The 16,210-nt window shown below is 32.7% G+C and overlaps 1 pseudogene; it reads right to left on the bottom strand.

Annotated features, from left to right (window-relative positions):
* Positions 1–9,749: 9,749 nt before the first annotated feature.
* On the bottom strand, positions 9,750–11,112 carry LOC110686288 (annotated as a pseudogene).
* Between the last annotated feature and the right edge of the window lie 5,098 nt (positions 11,113–16,210).

Raw genomic sequence — 16,210 nt, 5'->3', positions numbered from 1 at the left:
ATTGGTTTAACACTTAAAAAAAATTAAAAAAATCAGAAAATAAAATAATAAAAAAGGTTATTGTTAACGTCAAAAGTTATTGTTAATAAAAATTAGTGAGCTGAGGTTGAGGGCACAAGTTAGACGTTTGAAAAAGCATGAACACAACTTAGAAAACGAAAAAGTTTGGGGGCATAACTTAGAAAAACCAAAAATATATTTAATTCGTATTGTATTAGACTTTACGGAGTACTAGCTAATTACAAAATTTTTAATGGATTTTCCATAGAGGTTTTGAACAATGGACTTGCATGCCAAGTCGATTAGAGACACATTATTTAGAGATACGTGTAAGTTGTACATGTTGCACGAGAAGACATGGTCAACTAAGAAATTATTTGGAGAGATTAATCATACAATATTAAGAATTGAGGGATCTTAAATTCTTGATGAGTTTTGTTAGGGGTGCTAAGGATATGGTATGATTTAATTTGATCATTCTTTAAATGAGTATAAATAGTAACTATTTAATTTGCTTAAACTAACTAAATTAATCATTGGTGTTTTTTTTTTTTTTTTTTTTTTTTTTTGTCAATTTGAAGTTTATGAAGACTTATCAAAGTATAATTTACGACTAAAATGAGTTATTACAAGATTAACTGATTAAGTAAATCAAATAAGTTAAGATAAATAAAAATCGGATAACTGAAACAATATATAAACACTTCGTATACAACATTGTGTGCTTCGTAAATTATAATCGATATTTTATGGTTGATGAGCAAGACTTGTATCCTTGAAAGCATTGAGGATACTCGTATAAAGGAACAATCCAAGTTCCGAAGCCATTTAATTCTCCTCAAATCAAGCCATTGGACAAGGCAAGCATTGGCAAGTCTAGGGTTATCGCATAGATTCAAACACTGCACGGTGATCTAATCTCAACCATGCATATATACATACATATCTGTTATAGTCTACGTAGCTGTATACGTATACTTCATCTGTATCTGTATACTACACAAAGCGGTGTTATACGGTACAAGTTGCTATGTGCCATGAATACTTTTGACCCTTATAAATGTTCTTCTCCTTTCTTCTCTTTTGACGGCTGATCCATTTTCAATATTTGTATATTTCTATTTTCCATTATTGCTTTAGAACACTTTCTTATAATCACAAGAAATAATCTCTTATTTTTATTACTCCGTTTTATTTTCTTGTGATTTTAGGGTTTATAGGTCATTTAAGATTTTATTGATGCTAGCAAGCTATGTTATATGAACTCAGGTATCCATGTCCGACACATGTATGTGTTCAAGCGTCTGACTCGGCTGTTTGTTTTGTGGAAAAAAAACCCCATGGTTTTAAGTGTCCAAGTGTCATATAATACCAATGTCCGAGTGTCGAGGATTTGACATGAGTAGCTGAGGTGAAATCAAGAGTTCATGTAACAAAGTTAGCAAGTTTTGTTCAAAAGAGTGCCAATTTCAAGGGCATTCTACTTGGGCACTCTAAACCCTAAGAGATATGGCGTGTTCATGTCACTTGTTTTGCTTACAATTTTAACAAATAAAGTTGGGTTTGAATAACTTTATTGAACTAATAATTATATGAAGATGATACTATTTTGTAAGAAAAGATAAAGTAATTTTTAACATATTTTTTTATGTATATAAAAAAAGTTTGTTTTTGTGTGGCTGACTACATTATATGGCCGACTGACACACACCAAAACAATGGTTAGGTAACCTCTAACTGATGAGTAATTCCTAACCATACGAGTAACCCCTAACCAAGTAACTCTTACTACACGACGAGACCAGTCACATTTAAAACTTTACATGCAAAAAATTTGGTTGTTTGGTTTGTGTGAAAATGATGAATATTTTTCATTCAAAAAATAAAATGAACATTTATGTTATACAAATTGTTTTTAAAAATATTTTTCTATCATAAAATTGTGGCACTTTTATGTTAGGTACGGAGTAACTTTTTAGTTTAGATGAAATAAATTATTGTGTTGAATCAACATTTTTTTTTGATGAGTTGACTTCAATTTCGATTCCATAATTTCAAGTTTCAAACTAATTTTTGGACCGATTAAGGGTAATTGTCCAAATTGAATTGCACAACTGAGTATATGTTTGTTTTGTTTTTGCTAATGAATTAGAATACAATAACATTGTTTTTCTTTTGCAAATTATGTAAAAACGAAATAAATGATATGATTTCGTGAAGATTTACATATTAGTATGAGAGAGACCCGTGCATATCCAAAATGATTCTGGTGATTATTTTTATTTATTTATTTATGCATATGATCGGCGTATAACTATTTAACAATAAACTATGCGTGACTAGTTGAAGTTTGTACATCATATTTTGCTTACGGAGTATTATTTAGGTGCATATACCATTATTAGACAACAAGAGATTCGACTAGTCGAAGAAATAATATCACATTATTCATAGGCTCATTGCTTCTTTGATACTACATTGCATATTATATAGGTCCTTACAATGCACAAATTATTAATTTAAAAACAATTATTTCACACTCCACGCCTTCTTTGTTGTATTTTAAATGCAGGCCTAGGTTTCACGTGTTATCAAACAAAATGGTCCACTTAACAATTGAAGGAGGTTCCATGCAAAATCATATGGCCGTAGAAGAGGAATACTTCCTTAGTTTTATAACGTGTTTAACTCTCTCATGATAGAGTATAAAACATATTCTTACGCCTTAACCATCAGCTTAAGCTTTTGGTTGAGATGGTCCACTAACATGGTATCGGAGCCAGCGTGACACAAAGGTCACGGGTTCAAATCTCATCTGCCCCTCTTTTAAAAATTAACAAAATTTATATCCTAATTTTGAATCGACATGTTGGTATCAATAAACAAGTATTTTGATATCATGATAATACTATCTACGCACAATCTACATTAACGGACATTATTAGTCATAGAACACTCAAGCTATTATCGACTGTCTCACTGAAATTTTCTAGTCAACACACTCCGTGCACCCACACGCGCACTTACTTGCATGTCTTTTTAATATGGAGTATTTAATCTGAACGCGGCAGGTCAACAAAGTAGGGGAAAAACATGTGAGAATAAAAATGAACAAGCAATCACGAAGTAAATACTTGAATATGACGGCAAAGATAGAATAACCATCAAAGAGTATTTCTTAATGGTTATTTAATGTTATCAGCAAAGTTAAAATAATATAAACGTGATTCTTATTCATATGAAACCTTAGCCTCATTATCTAATTACGCGAATTATAAATTGTTCTTATCTCGTCTGACCACATAATTTAGGACAGGTGGTTTATTCGTGAATCACGTAATATGAGTTGATATACTTTCACGAGGTTTGGGATTGTGTGGCTCTTCCCTATTAATTACTCCGTACTCCATATTGTTATTTCATAATTTCTTTCTTAATCAAACTAAAATGATTTAAATCGACTTTGTTGCGAATTTAATTCGATATTTCATCTTGTAATTTATATTTAATATAAAGAAGACAACAAGCTAAGATGATTAGATGAGAAATAATAAATGAATACTTCTGTTTTGATGTTGTTTAAATTAACAAGACAAGAAACAAAGTCTATTTCTAACATACAATAAAAATTTTGTATTTTCAAATTATAAATTAATGCTTGTATTAATATACGAAGTACTACCCTAAATCTTTATAGAAGTATTTTGAATTTTATCTCTCGTGCATGCATATAATGTAAAACAAGTGTCTTGAAATGAGTCACAGTCATCATGTCCTATAATCATCACTAGTGACAAATTAATTGCTAGATTAGTTTGCTTTGTAACGAAAGATTTCAAGCTACTACTTTCTTTTCTAGCTAATTTGTATCTTAATGATTAGCTACTAAACTGCTAGCTTAATACTTTGGAATAAGTCTTACTTGTCAATTAATTATTTGTCAAGTAAATTTAACTTGTTGGCCTTGCTAATTTTCCACTTCAACTCTAAAAATCAACTTATTAAATTGAACATCTAAAATTACAAGTTTTAGCTACGAAGTACCATACAACCATTGGAGATGTTCTAACTCTATAAATTTACTTCAATTCCTCCCATTTTAAACATAACTTCGGGCTTGTTATCATCATTGACCGAATCAGCTTAACTGAACTGAAATAAATATTTTATAAGAGTAGAAAATTAGGAGCTGAACTGAATTGAACTGAACTTATTAGAGCTGAGTTGAACTGAAAATAATCGTATGAGAAAAGACCCAACAAATATAGTATAACACTCCATCCGTCCCTTAATATAAAGCCTCTTTTCCTTTATTAAGTGAGTAATAAATGCTACAAAGAGGTTTTGTATTAAGGAACGGAGGGAGTACATGATTTGTTTAAAGTAGCGTATGGAGTACATCCAAACTATGATTACTCAGTACAGTACTTAATTAATTTAAGAATAGATAACAAAATCAACCTATGGAGTTTAAGCGCATAGGGCCTTTGTGTTTCACAAGCACATAGGAGGGCAATTTGGGATTTTTTTTTTCTCCCTTAATAGTGGCAGTGGTACATTTAAGGTACCATTATGTAGTGGTACTTTTTGCCATCAAATTTTGTACCGCCACTTTTTCTCATGTTCCCATTATTTACAAAAATGTCATTCTATGTGTTTCATTGGCATGTAGACCCTATGCGCCAATACTTCTCCCGTATATAAGCCTTTAGTTTTGTCATGAATCCATACTTAAATTACTCTGTACACTACTTAATTAATTTAAGAATATATGCCAAAATCAAGCCTATTGGTATAATTAATAGGAAAATTTGTCAATAAATTACTACCGCAAATTAAAAAAGTTGTGAATTACTACCACAAATTTTTTTAAGATGTTGCGATTACTACCAAACCCCTATTAAACCCAACTATGACGTCATTATATCACTTTAACCCATGGTTAAAGCCCTTAACCACGACGTCATTATATCCCTAACCCATTTTCTTTTTGGGGGGGCTGGTTAAAGTCCTTAACCATGGTCAAACACAGGTTAAAGGAATATAATGACGTCATAGTTGGGTTTAATGAGGGTTTGGTAGTAATCGCAACATCTTAAAATTTTTTGCGGTAGTAATTCACAACTTTTAAATTTGCGGTAGTAATTTACAAAGTGGTATTAACTTGCGGTAGTAATTGGCAAATTATCCTAATTTATATATACTGTAGTTATATTTTATTTATAATTTTTACTTTTATCACATTAATCTTTAAATGTAGCCCTTATGGTTTTATACATCATTTTCCTTAATTAAAATTTGCACGGAAAAGATAATCTCCTATAGGTGAAGAATTTGTTCCATTTATATGCAAGAATGGTGAGGATCTTTGTCACATTTTAATTCAAATCATCATCATAGCTTAAAAGCAACTTATTACAGTTCAAGATGATGATCTTCATTCAAGCATTTTATTGACAAACCCTTAATTTGTTTTTATTTATTTATATATTATTTTTTTCATATTGCTTATTATGGGCCTCGATCGAATATAATGATCCTTCTATATCCTCAAAATAAGAATAAAATCATTCTTTATTCTAGAGTGTGTTGTATTATCCATGATAATTTATCATATCGGTAGGTTTTATACACGATGAAAAGCTTAAAGCTAGGTAGGGAAACATATTTTTTTCTTTTCACGTTTATTAAATTTAAGGATAAAGTTAGGCCATTGATGTGTCGAGTAAAAATGACGAGGTGATGAAATGAATATGGATCGCATATAATGATTTTTTTTTTTAAAAAAAAAAAAAACACATTTCAACTGTCTAGTTAAACTTATGAGTTATGATATGCTCCCAAGCTTTCCAAATAATCCATCTACATACTAACTTACTAAGGGTCCGTTCTCATTTACTGAACAACAGTGAACTGAATATTTTATGAGAGAAGAAAATTATGAAATGAACTGAAATGAACAAAACTGAAAATAAGTTGAAGAGAATGAATTGTATTGTTTCAATTATTTCTTCAATTTTTGCTAAATAATACTCATTTTTAAAAAAAAAAATTATATTCATACTCATTGCATGTGTTTTAACATTTTTTTAAATACATTTTCATTATTTTCGTCAAATTGTCTTTTACTCCGTATCAATTATTCAATTTTCATACTTGTATTTTATAGATAAATGTACGAAGTATAGATCAATTTCAATAGCCCTTATTATAAATTTAATTTTCTGGATCATGTGAGATTCGTGAAGAAGAATAATAAATTACAACTTTTTTTTTTTCCAATTCGTATTTTTTATATTTACGCATGAATCATTGAATCACATACATAAAAAAAAAAAAAATTAAAAAAAAAAAGTACGTGCATAATCCAATCGAAATATCAATATTAATGATTAAACATCACGTCAACACTTACTTTCATTAGTTGCTAACCAAGCCACCCACTTATTCAAGTTGGTCTAGCTCTATAGCAGAATCTGATGCATTGGATGATTTGGATCTCTCTCTCTTTTTTTTTTGAAACAATTGGTATTGTCAGACTTCCAACCTGATTGGAAAAGTTTTAGGGGAAGAAAGGTCCATTTCAGAACCTCACATCCTCAATTAACATACCATTATAATTTCTAAAAAATAATTCAAACCTAAAGTGCCAATGGTCCATTTGGCAAAGAAATTAAATGAAAGTAATGATATCATGTGCATATTTCACTAAAATATCTTACGTTAACGCTTTAATTATACAGTTCATGTCATCTAGAAGACTAGAATTGTTTTTTTTTTTTTTTTTTTTTTTTTGGAATTGTGTAAAGACCGAAAAAACAATTGTAAATAGGATTCTATCATATATATTGACTACTATCGAAAAACTTAATCAATTACGTTAGTTGACATCATAAATTTAAAAGTGGTCAAAATTGTGTTTCAAGACTGATTAAACAAATGAGAATAATCTTGTGAGACAAATAGTTCCAAAACTTGTGGTGAAAACAAGTTAGGTAAGCCAAATTAGGTTTCAAGCATCATTCAACTAATTTAGATCTTGAGCTAGAGTTCGAACTTAAGTTATGACCGAGTGAAGCTTGAGTAGCTCAAGAATAGGCTAAGCCATTAGCCTATTATTAGCCCTACTTGAAGTTAAAGGCCGTGATTCCGTCAGTGACGAATCGAATAGAACAAACATGCTAAACGTAGAGAAGCATGGAACAACCCGCTTACATCATACATGGAGTCCACGTACTAACATGGAATTTTAGCAGAGTCAGCACAACAAGCGTGACGCGATTTCATAGCATCAAATCAAAAAACGCCATTATGAATGTCTTACATTACATTCCAAATATTCCTGATCAGCACTTACTAAGCTAATGCATGCTGACATTACAATACCATTGTGTAGTATGGACGGCAACTTAAAGCTACCTAAACAGCAAATTGTTCTCTGGATTCTTTACAGATTAAAGATTCAAGAATCAGATCCAACTACTTCGGAGTCCCATGCAGTATTAGCTCCAAAATTATGATTTGAGCGAGCATTTAGTGGTACATCCCATCAGGTCATAAGCAGTATGAACCTGACTGCGCTGTGCAGAGAACCGTTGTGTGCAACTTCTTCTAGGTTCACCTGGTTGTATGGTAGAATTTGCGCTGATTAAGGAGGGAATTATATGTTGTCCGTAGCTGATTAGGGACAGAACGAAGATCTCCATCTGCAAAACCATCACTGTAGGTGTGAACATGTTATTGCAGTGTAACATTATTGTGTAACGTGTACACGTAATAAATTCTCATTCGAAAATGATTGAATCAAAATTATAATGCCTAGATACTCTATTTAGGAAAAGAAACTAAAAACAAAGACAAATAGAGCATAAATCTATAGTGAGGCCATGCCAAACACAACTCTTTGTTATAAGAGAACATGGAATCTGAGAGGCATAATGATATGAGCATATTCCTAATTGATAAGAGCACATCATAGACACCAGCAACGCGATATTATTCTAATCCCTACAGCAAAATCTAATACCTTAATCCAAAACTGCTTCTCTAATTTCTTTAACTTTTCTTAGGCATATAATATGCTAATCATCTTCATCAGTACATAATTCAGAAAAGCCGTCATGACGTTCGGTTATGCCGTAATAGAAAGCTAAAGTGGCAATCATATTGACGAAATGTTGTTAAAAAAAAAATTATAGCATCATCTAATGAGGAATGGAAAATAATATAAGAGCATTATTGTTAATTAATGCATGCTGAATCATTAGCATAAAGAAGGATTAAAAGATTCATTAGCCAACGACTATACTGCGTAACCTGTCCTGTTCTATGTATTTCGTTAGATCAAGGCGAAAGCAATTGATAATTAATATATTCTTTACTAATCATGCCATGATCCGTACATTATCATCCAACAAGTTTTGTACGTTAAGCAACCAACGACATGTCATGAAATATGCTTATTCCGCTAAACATGATAAATTCATGCATCAAGTTTGCTACATTTTAAAATCTAAGATTGAGCCATATAAACATAGTAGTACCTAGCATGAACCATGTGCTAATGAAGTTATGTCTGATAATTCAATCAGAATCTGCAATCTTCTTAGATTCTCAAAACACTATCAGACAGAAAGAACCAACTACCTCCCCCTTTATTTCTCAATTTTGGCAGCTTTCTTATCCCAGTTCTTTCATATTGGTTATTGAGGTTTTAGGCCAGAAACCGTTAAATTACTTCCAGTATTTACCGATTTCTACCAATTATTTATCCTTTTTTTTTTTTTTCTAGATAATCGTAATGAATAATCTCAAGTATTATTTGCGTGTGATATAAATCCCAGCCCAAACATGCAACTAATTAATTATTTTTTAAAAAATCAATTAGAATAAGTCATATTTTGTACAACTTTTCAAGTCAATCCATAAGATAAAGTTGAGTTGGATTTGTGTCAAATTTGAGTTTATCATTACAGATCTACAGGTACAATACAACACGGGTCTTGTCTGGGTTCATCAATCAAATTCTGTACATGTCAACTTTGCCAGCTTCCTCCACCCTTTAATATATAAATTAAAGAGTTCAATGAGTAACATGTACACATACTTCATTATAAAATAAAGTATTTTATGTTATCTATGCGTGGAGGTGAAGTGGCTTAAAATGAGACATTGCGAGTTTGGGACATAAAACATAACGAGATAAATAAATGGGTTATTTATACATATACAATAATACAAGTACATGTTAGAAAGATAAAGAAAAGGCTATATTGGGCAAGGGAAAGAGGATCTTGATTGACAAATTACCCTTCCTAGTTCTCATTTAACAAAAGCCTCTCTATCTTAGTAATTATACGAAATGCCATGAAGATATGACACTCTTCTGTGTTCACATATCGAATTGAAAATTAAACCAGTAATCACTTCAAATAGCAATGACAAAAGCAATAATATCAAACAAACGCAGAAGCAATCACGTTGGAAAACAGACGCAAAGTTTGGACATAAGCACCAAGTTCAAAATCAGTACCTTAAAGCTAAATAAATGCTTCATTTGCATTTTTAACAAAAAACCGCCAGCACCAACGTCAACACTGGATGCTGACTTCTGATGTGGGGACAGGTTTAAGATGTACATCGTCCATAATATTATAAAACCACACTCTAGCACATGAAATTTATTCCAGAAAAATAAGGAATTAAATCAAGAATAAAGCTATTAAACATCTAATTAGAATTACCAATGAGTAAAAATCTTGGCGCTGATCAAAACAGGTGTTCATTCCAGCATTGGTTGTTCGGACACTGCCAAGTAATATCGCGCCGCGAATTATGTTGTTCCGTAGACAATCATAAAATAAAACTTTAGTCAGCGTCCATATAAAAGCTGGTGGGGCCAATAAGCCATCAATCAAAAGCAACCACAAGTAAACACTAATAAAAACAAATCCTTACCAAGGGTTAGTGGTATCGAGTCAGCAAGCAAGAAAACATTATAGCACATAGGCTAGAAATGCCACATGACTCATTCATCTGCCAAGACAGGATGTCACCATTTTGGGATTCAGAGTAACATTCCACCACCTGAGGAAAGAATGTTTTGCCCCGTTCGAAAACTGTCTTATAGCACTATATACCCTGCAAATAATACATCACAGAATTTTTCGTCTGCAAGAAGAGTTTCTGGAACATCTTCCTTCTGCAAACTTTTCTTCTCCTTACGATAAAAGTTGGCCTCATCGATTCTGCCGCATAACTCAAGCCCTCTAATAAGCACATTGTAGGTCGCTGTTGCACCCTGAATTCCAATGCTTTATCAGGATCTTCAGCTGAGAAACAGGCACTGATTAAAGCAGTGTACAGCGTAGTGGTCTTAATCTCCTTAGGAAATAACTTAAATATTTTCACAGCAGTGTCAAGCTCTCTGGCTTGACCAAGCCTATATATTAACGAGATAGCCAATTGTGGTTCAGAAAACAAATCATACTTGACCATTTGCTGAACTATTGGAAAAATCTTTAAAAATTCTTTCTTTCTAATAAGAACCCCCACTATTGAAAGGAATGCTTCATTTTCAATGTAAATGCCCATATCATTGCAGTTGTTTAAGACCAAAATAGCTGCTTCAATCCTCCCATGAGTACAATTTGCCTCAATGATTTTAGAGACAAGGTCAGGGGCTAACCGCTTATGCCGGTGCACTATTCCAGCATATAGGCGATCAATGGCAGAAAAATTTTTCTTTCTTAAAAATTCAATCAGAAGCCCCCTGTCTACGCTATAATTCATATCATATGTAGTTTCTTCCTCTCTCATGAACTCAGTGTAATCAGAAGCATCATCAGATATATGAGGATTAACTTGTCGAAGAAGCAAATCAGTCTCATTAGCCATCTTTAGAGTTTCCTTTGCTTGAAGATAGACAGGGTAACGAAGAACAAGTAAATTTTCCTTCATGTACAGCAGAATTTGGATAATTGCCCATGCTTCCCCTGCTTTGCTACATTGCTCTACCAAAATATTGCATGTAGCTTTGTCAGGCTGTACCCCAGTCTCTTGCATTTTCCGAAAAACTTCAAGAGCTGATTTGCATTTTCCTGTATGAAGTTGAATATTGGTTGATTGGTTTGGTATGATGTAATTTGCGATATCAACAGATCCAGACGGTTGAACCAGTGAACACGCAGAGATCAAATTTTGGCATTAACTGAAATGTAAATCTCTAAAAAACTAGAACCTTGAAATCATGATAGATTCAAAAAATCTAAGTGTTTCTTTTTTTAAAAAAATTAAAAAACGAGTAAAAATCAAGGCTCCTTATCAACAATAAAGGATGCAATTCAATAACAAATAGCTAAGCAATGAAACATGAGAGTACTATCGGAATTCAGATTATTTCAGAATTGATACTGATTATTTCACATGCCAATGCTTAAGATAGATGACTAAGGCAACAGTATCTAAGTGAAAAAGTCGTTAAGCAATTAGGATCCCCTTGTAATATCCGTAATAGCACCAAGTTCCACATAAATAATAAAATTTTAAATATTCTACAAATCATCACCTATTTCTATAGAGGCAAACTCTAAGAGCATCTTAATAAATCAATTAGAAAGTTCAGAGTCCCATTTGATACGAAGCCTCTGTAGCTGTTCTTGGGCAGAAATCCATGAGGTACACCTCAGAATATTAGAAATCTGTCTAATAATATCACTCATGTAAACCTTTCTATCTACATTTTTCTTATTGACTTGCTTCTCTGTTCTGATTACCTTTCTGTGAGGTGGCTGAAAGGGGCCTTTATATTTACATGAAGAAAGGGAATGTACATAACAAGTAGCATTTTTCCAACTCCAAAAATGCCAATCACTGTAAGCAAGCCGACAAGCCTTGAATTTCCAGAGAACACCTCCAAAGGCATAGGGCAAGGACATCAGTGACCACCAACTTTGCCAAAACAAGGTTTCATATCCATTACAGTGCTAAACAATACTAACCTTCATATTAATTCTGCATAAAAGAAAAGTACAATGAAAGTGTGTCCAGAAAAAGGGGAAGAAAGAAGTGTTATGTCTTAGGGAAGGGGGCTATATCCAAACCTTGCAAATAAGAAAGCACTTTTCATCTTTACAGAGCAAAATAATAAAGAACTTCAGCAGAAACCAATTGACTAAGGTGTATTTGCTAGTGTTGTCTATGAATTTATAGTGTTGGAAACAAAAAAAAATTGTAGAAATATCCACCACAGATATCGGAACAATTAGCAATGCTGAACAAGCACATAGTGTTTTGTTTGTTCATTTCTTTGAGATCAGAAAGGCTACAGAAGGAGGCAGAAAAAGTTATCAGCTAAAAGTTCCTCACATTGGCCCATAAATCCCATTATGTCCACCAGACTTAATTTGAGCAAATCCATAACGACCCACACAAGTCAAGCCCAATGACGTATATTCCCACACAGCTAACCAAACAAGTCAAGAAAAGAGCTAAAGCAAATAAATTCTTCAAGTTGCAGCTTTCCATTATAATAATAGGCATCAACTAGGTATAAGTTCCAGTCATTCAAGGATGTTCAATTTCCATAATTCCCTTTGTACCCCAACATTATACAGACCAACATACCCATTAATTTGATCCACAAAAGCCAACTCAAATTAAATTATTCACAAGGAAAAAAATAAAAGCTAAACGAAGCACAATCAAGCTCAAAGAGGAAGAGAAAAAGAAAGAGTGAAATTAATCATCTAGCGTCGTACTTCATAATAATTACAGTCCACATCATTCTAATAATATACAAAAATTAAGGGTCTAATTTATTCACCTAATTTTTACTTCTCTGAACTAAATTGAATTATTAAAACTGATATTAGTTGTAATTTGAACTTGGGTAACCCTGAACTAATCTGAACTTATTTTTTCTAATCTGAAATTATATTAACTTATCTTAACTCAACCTATCTAACCTGAAATAAGTGGGAAAAAAAAAAGTAAATAGTACAGACCCTAATATTTACATTCGAAACCTATAACTCATTATCACAAGTGGACACCTCTCCTGATACAATAAATAAATAAATCAACTATGTAAGTACAAAAGGTAAATTTATCAAATACATGACAGAAAGCTCAATATTAAAGGGTTATTCGGCTTAACAAGCAGGTCAAATAAAAAACAAAAACTACAGAGCAAGAATGTGAGTCTGCCAAAGAATTCTTAGAACAACAATGTGTGGGATGTAAAATATTAAATCATAACACTATGTGTACATATCTGAAAAGTTAAATCATCCCTTATACAGTTATACTTGTACATCTTCCCAATACCTACATTCTTTGATTCTCCATCTCATCACTAAATGCTCCATCCTTAAATAAGTACAATCCAACAAAATAGCACACAACTCTAGGAGTAAAGAAGCTATACACTCGTTTGGTCCACAGACTCCACGCCAGCTAACACCCAAGGTTAAAACATAACCAAAAGAATAAGATAGGCACTCATAAACTTTTTATGTTCACTTCAATTCAATTCTCCAAGCTTGTAGCAACCCAAGCAGAGCAAGTCCAACAACACTATATCCCACACATACCCAACCAAGTCAAGAGGACAATTCAAACACTTCAATTCTTCAAGTTGCAATGGTCTAGATAATATTGGGAATCAGCGAGGTAAATATTCCAAAAATTCAAGACTTGCAGTTTTCTTGAGCACTTAGAACTCCAGAAACTACTGAACTTTAAAACAATCTTCCCAAACAAAGGACCAAATGAAACAGACAGCAATAAGCCAGAGAGAGAGAGAGAGTGAAACCAATAGTATAGCTGTATAAGACTCACACTTTACACCATCCAAACTAAATAATTAAACCAAAAACGAAAACAATAGGATTAACATCCAAATTCCATAACAGATTATTACAAGTGAGCACCTCTCCCACTAAACAAAAAACTATCAACCCAAGAAATGTAGATAAGTACCAACCAGCATATGAAATTACAAAACTCTAAACATATTACATCAACCTCAATCAGTTTTGAAATTTCCTTTAAAAAAAATTAGTTTCAAAAAGAGCTTTTATATCCTCATCCTCAATCAGTCCTTCAAAGCAGCCCTCCTCTCTCCTACAAAAACCTACTCCAATCTATATCATTCCTCCATCAAAAACCAAAATGATGGAGCACAATCGAAATATCAAGCCTTAAAGGCCTTTAACATGTCAAGACATCTCCATCAAGACAATGGCAAGAGGGGTTGGGGTGAGATTACAAATAGCTTATGCCTTAAAGCGCATATCAATGCTAGTTAATATTTCCCAATGAATTGCAATCCTCTTGCTAATAAAAAAAAAAAAAAAAAAATGACGGTCCTTTCTCTCCTCTCACCATGAACAGGATGCTGTTGTGCTCTCACTCTCATTTTGAGTGGCATGTACAAGATTCCCGAAAGGGGATGTGGATACAATATTCAAACAGATTCATCACATGACAGAAAACTTAATACCATAAGGTCATTAGCTTAATATATAGTTCAAATATGAAAAAACATTCAAATTCTAGGAACTGGAACATAATATTTCCAATCAAGCATTGCAATTATATTTCTTAAACTTATCATGCTTTTACGCATACATGTCTATAAAGTTAATCTTTTAAACACACTTTCTTCCAACACCTACATTCTCAGTTTCATCACTACATGCTCCATTCTCGACAAAGTTCGCTACACCCAACATTGATATGTATCTAAAACGGGAAGATAAATAGATAATTTGCTACAATTCCTACATAAATCAACAACCACACCCTTAAGAAAAACACCATTAGTTCAACTTATAGCCTGATTTTCCTAACAATTTCACCACCATTCGAGCTGCCGGCTGATTTCCATCCAACCTCATTCTCCTTCGAAATGGTTGCTTAATTTAATTCATGAAAGGCTTGCTTAATATGTTCATCAAAAGTGACTAAATAAACTTTATTCTTCTTCAAATTCCATTTTTAGAGTTTTGTTGTAATAGTAAAGGTTGTATGAACAATAGGCTGCAACACATTAACAACCAAATATGGCTTAATTATCGAAGTAGGCTCGTTAAATTGTTCGAGTATTCATAAACAAAAGTTCAATAATCCGAACCCTAAATTGACTATAATGACAATTAAATCAACGAAAGTGTAGAAAAATCCAAAATTGAAGGCTAATATTCATGTTTTTTGAGAAATTTTGAAGGTTTTGGGGCCCGGTGTTGAAAAGTCTTGAAATTCTATGGGATACATCTCGGGTCATATAACGCCGTTTGGAATTATGTATGATCATTATTTGTTATCATAAATGTTCGTGGTAGGCTTGAATTAATGAAATCAGTGCAAGTTGTAAATCGGTAAATTGGTCGTTTAAAGGCAAATTGGATGGTTCCAACCACCCAATTGGAATCCCGGAGGGTATTATGGACTATGGTAAATATTTCGGCAATTTTTATTTCCGGACGTTAAAAAATCAAAAAAATTCAAAATTGAAGGCTAATATCCATGTTTTTTGAGAAAATTTGGAGGATTCAGGGCCCGATGCAGAAAAATCTTAATATTTTAGGTGATACATCTCGGGGTCATATAATGTCATTTGGAACCATATATGATCATTATATGTTGTCATAAATGTTCAAAGTAGGCTTGAGTTAATGAAATCCGTGCAAGTTGTAAACCGGTAATTAAATTGGGCGTTTAAAGGCAAATTGGATGGTTCCACCAACCCAATTGGACTGCCGGAGGGTATTAGTGACCATGGTAAACATTTCGGCAATTTTTATTTCCGGACAAAGAAAAAGTCAAAAAATTCAAAAATTGAAGACTAATATCCACGCTTTTTGAGAAATTTTGGAGGTTTCGGGGCCCGGTGTCGAAAAGTCTTGAAAGATACATCTCGGGGTTATATAATGCTATTTGGAATCATATGTTGTCATTATATGTTGTCATAAATGTTCGTGGTAGGCTTGAGTTAATGAAATCGACGCAAGTTGTAAACCAGTAAATTGGTCGTTTAAAGGCAAATTGGATGGTTCCACCCACCCAATGGGACTCCGGACGGTATTAGGTACCATGGTAAACATTAAGGCAATTTTTATTTTCGGGCGAAAAAAAGTAAAAAAATTTCAAAATTGAAGGCTAATATTCACACTTTTTGAGAAATTTTAAAGGATTCGGAGCCCGGTGT

The sequence above is a fragment of the Chenopodium quinoa genome, unplaced genomic scaffold (genome assembly GCF_001683475.1).
Source record: "Chenopodium quinoa cultivar QQ74 unplaced genomic scaffold, ASM168347v1, whole genome shotgun sequence".
NCBI lineage: Eukaryota > Viridiplantae > Streptophyta > Magnoliopsida > Caryophyllales > Amaranthaceae > Chenopodium > Chenopodium quinoa.
Note: the sequence above shows the minus strand (reverse complement) of the source record. Positions and strands in the feature narration are given on the sequence as shown.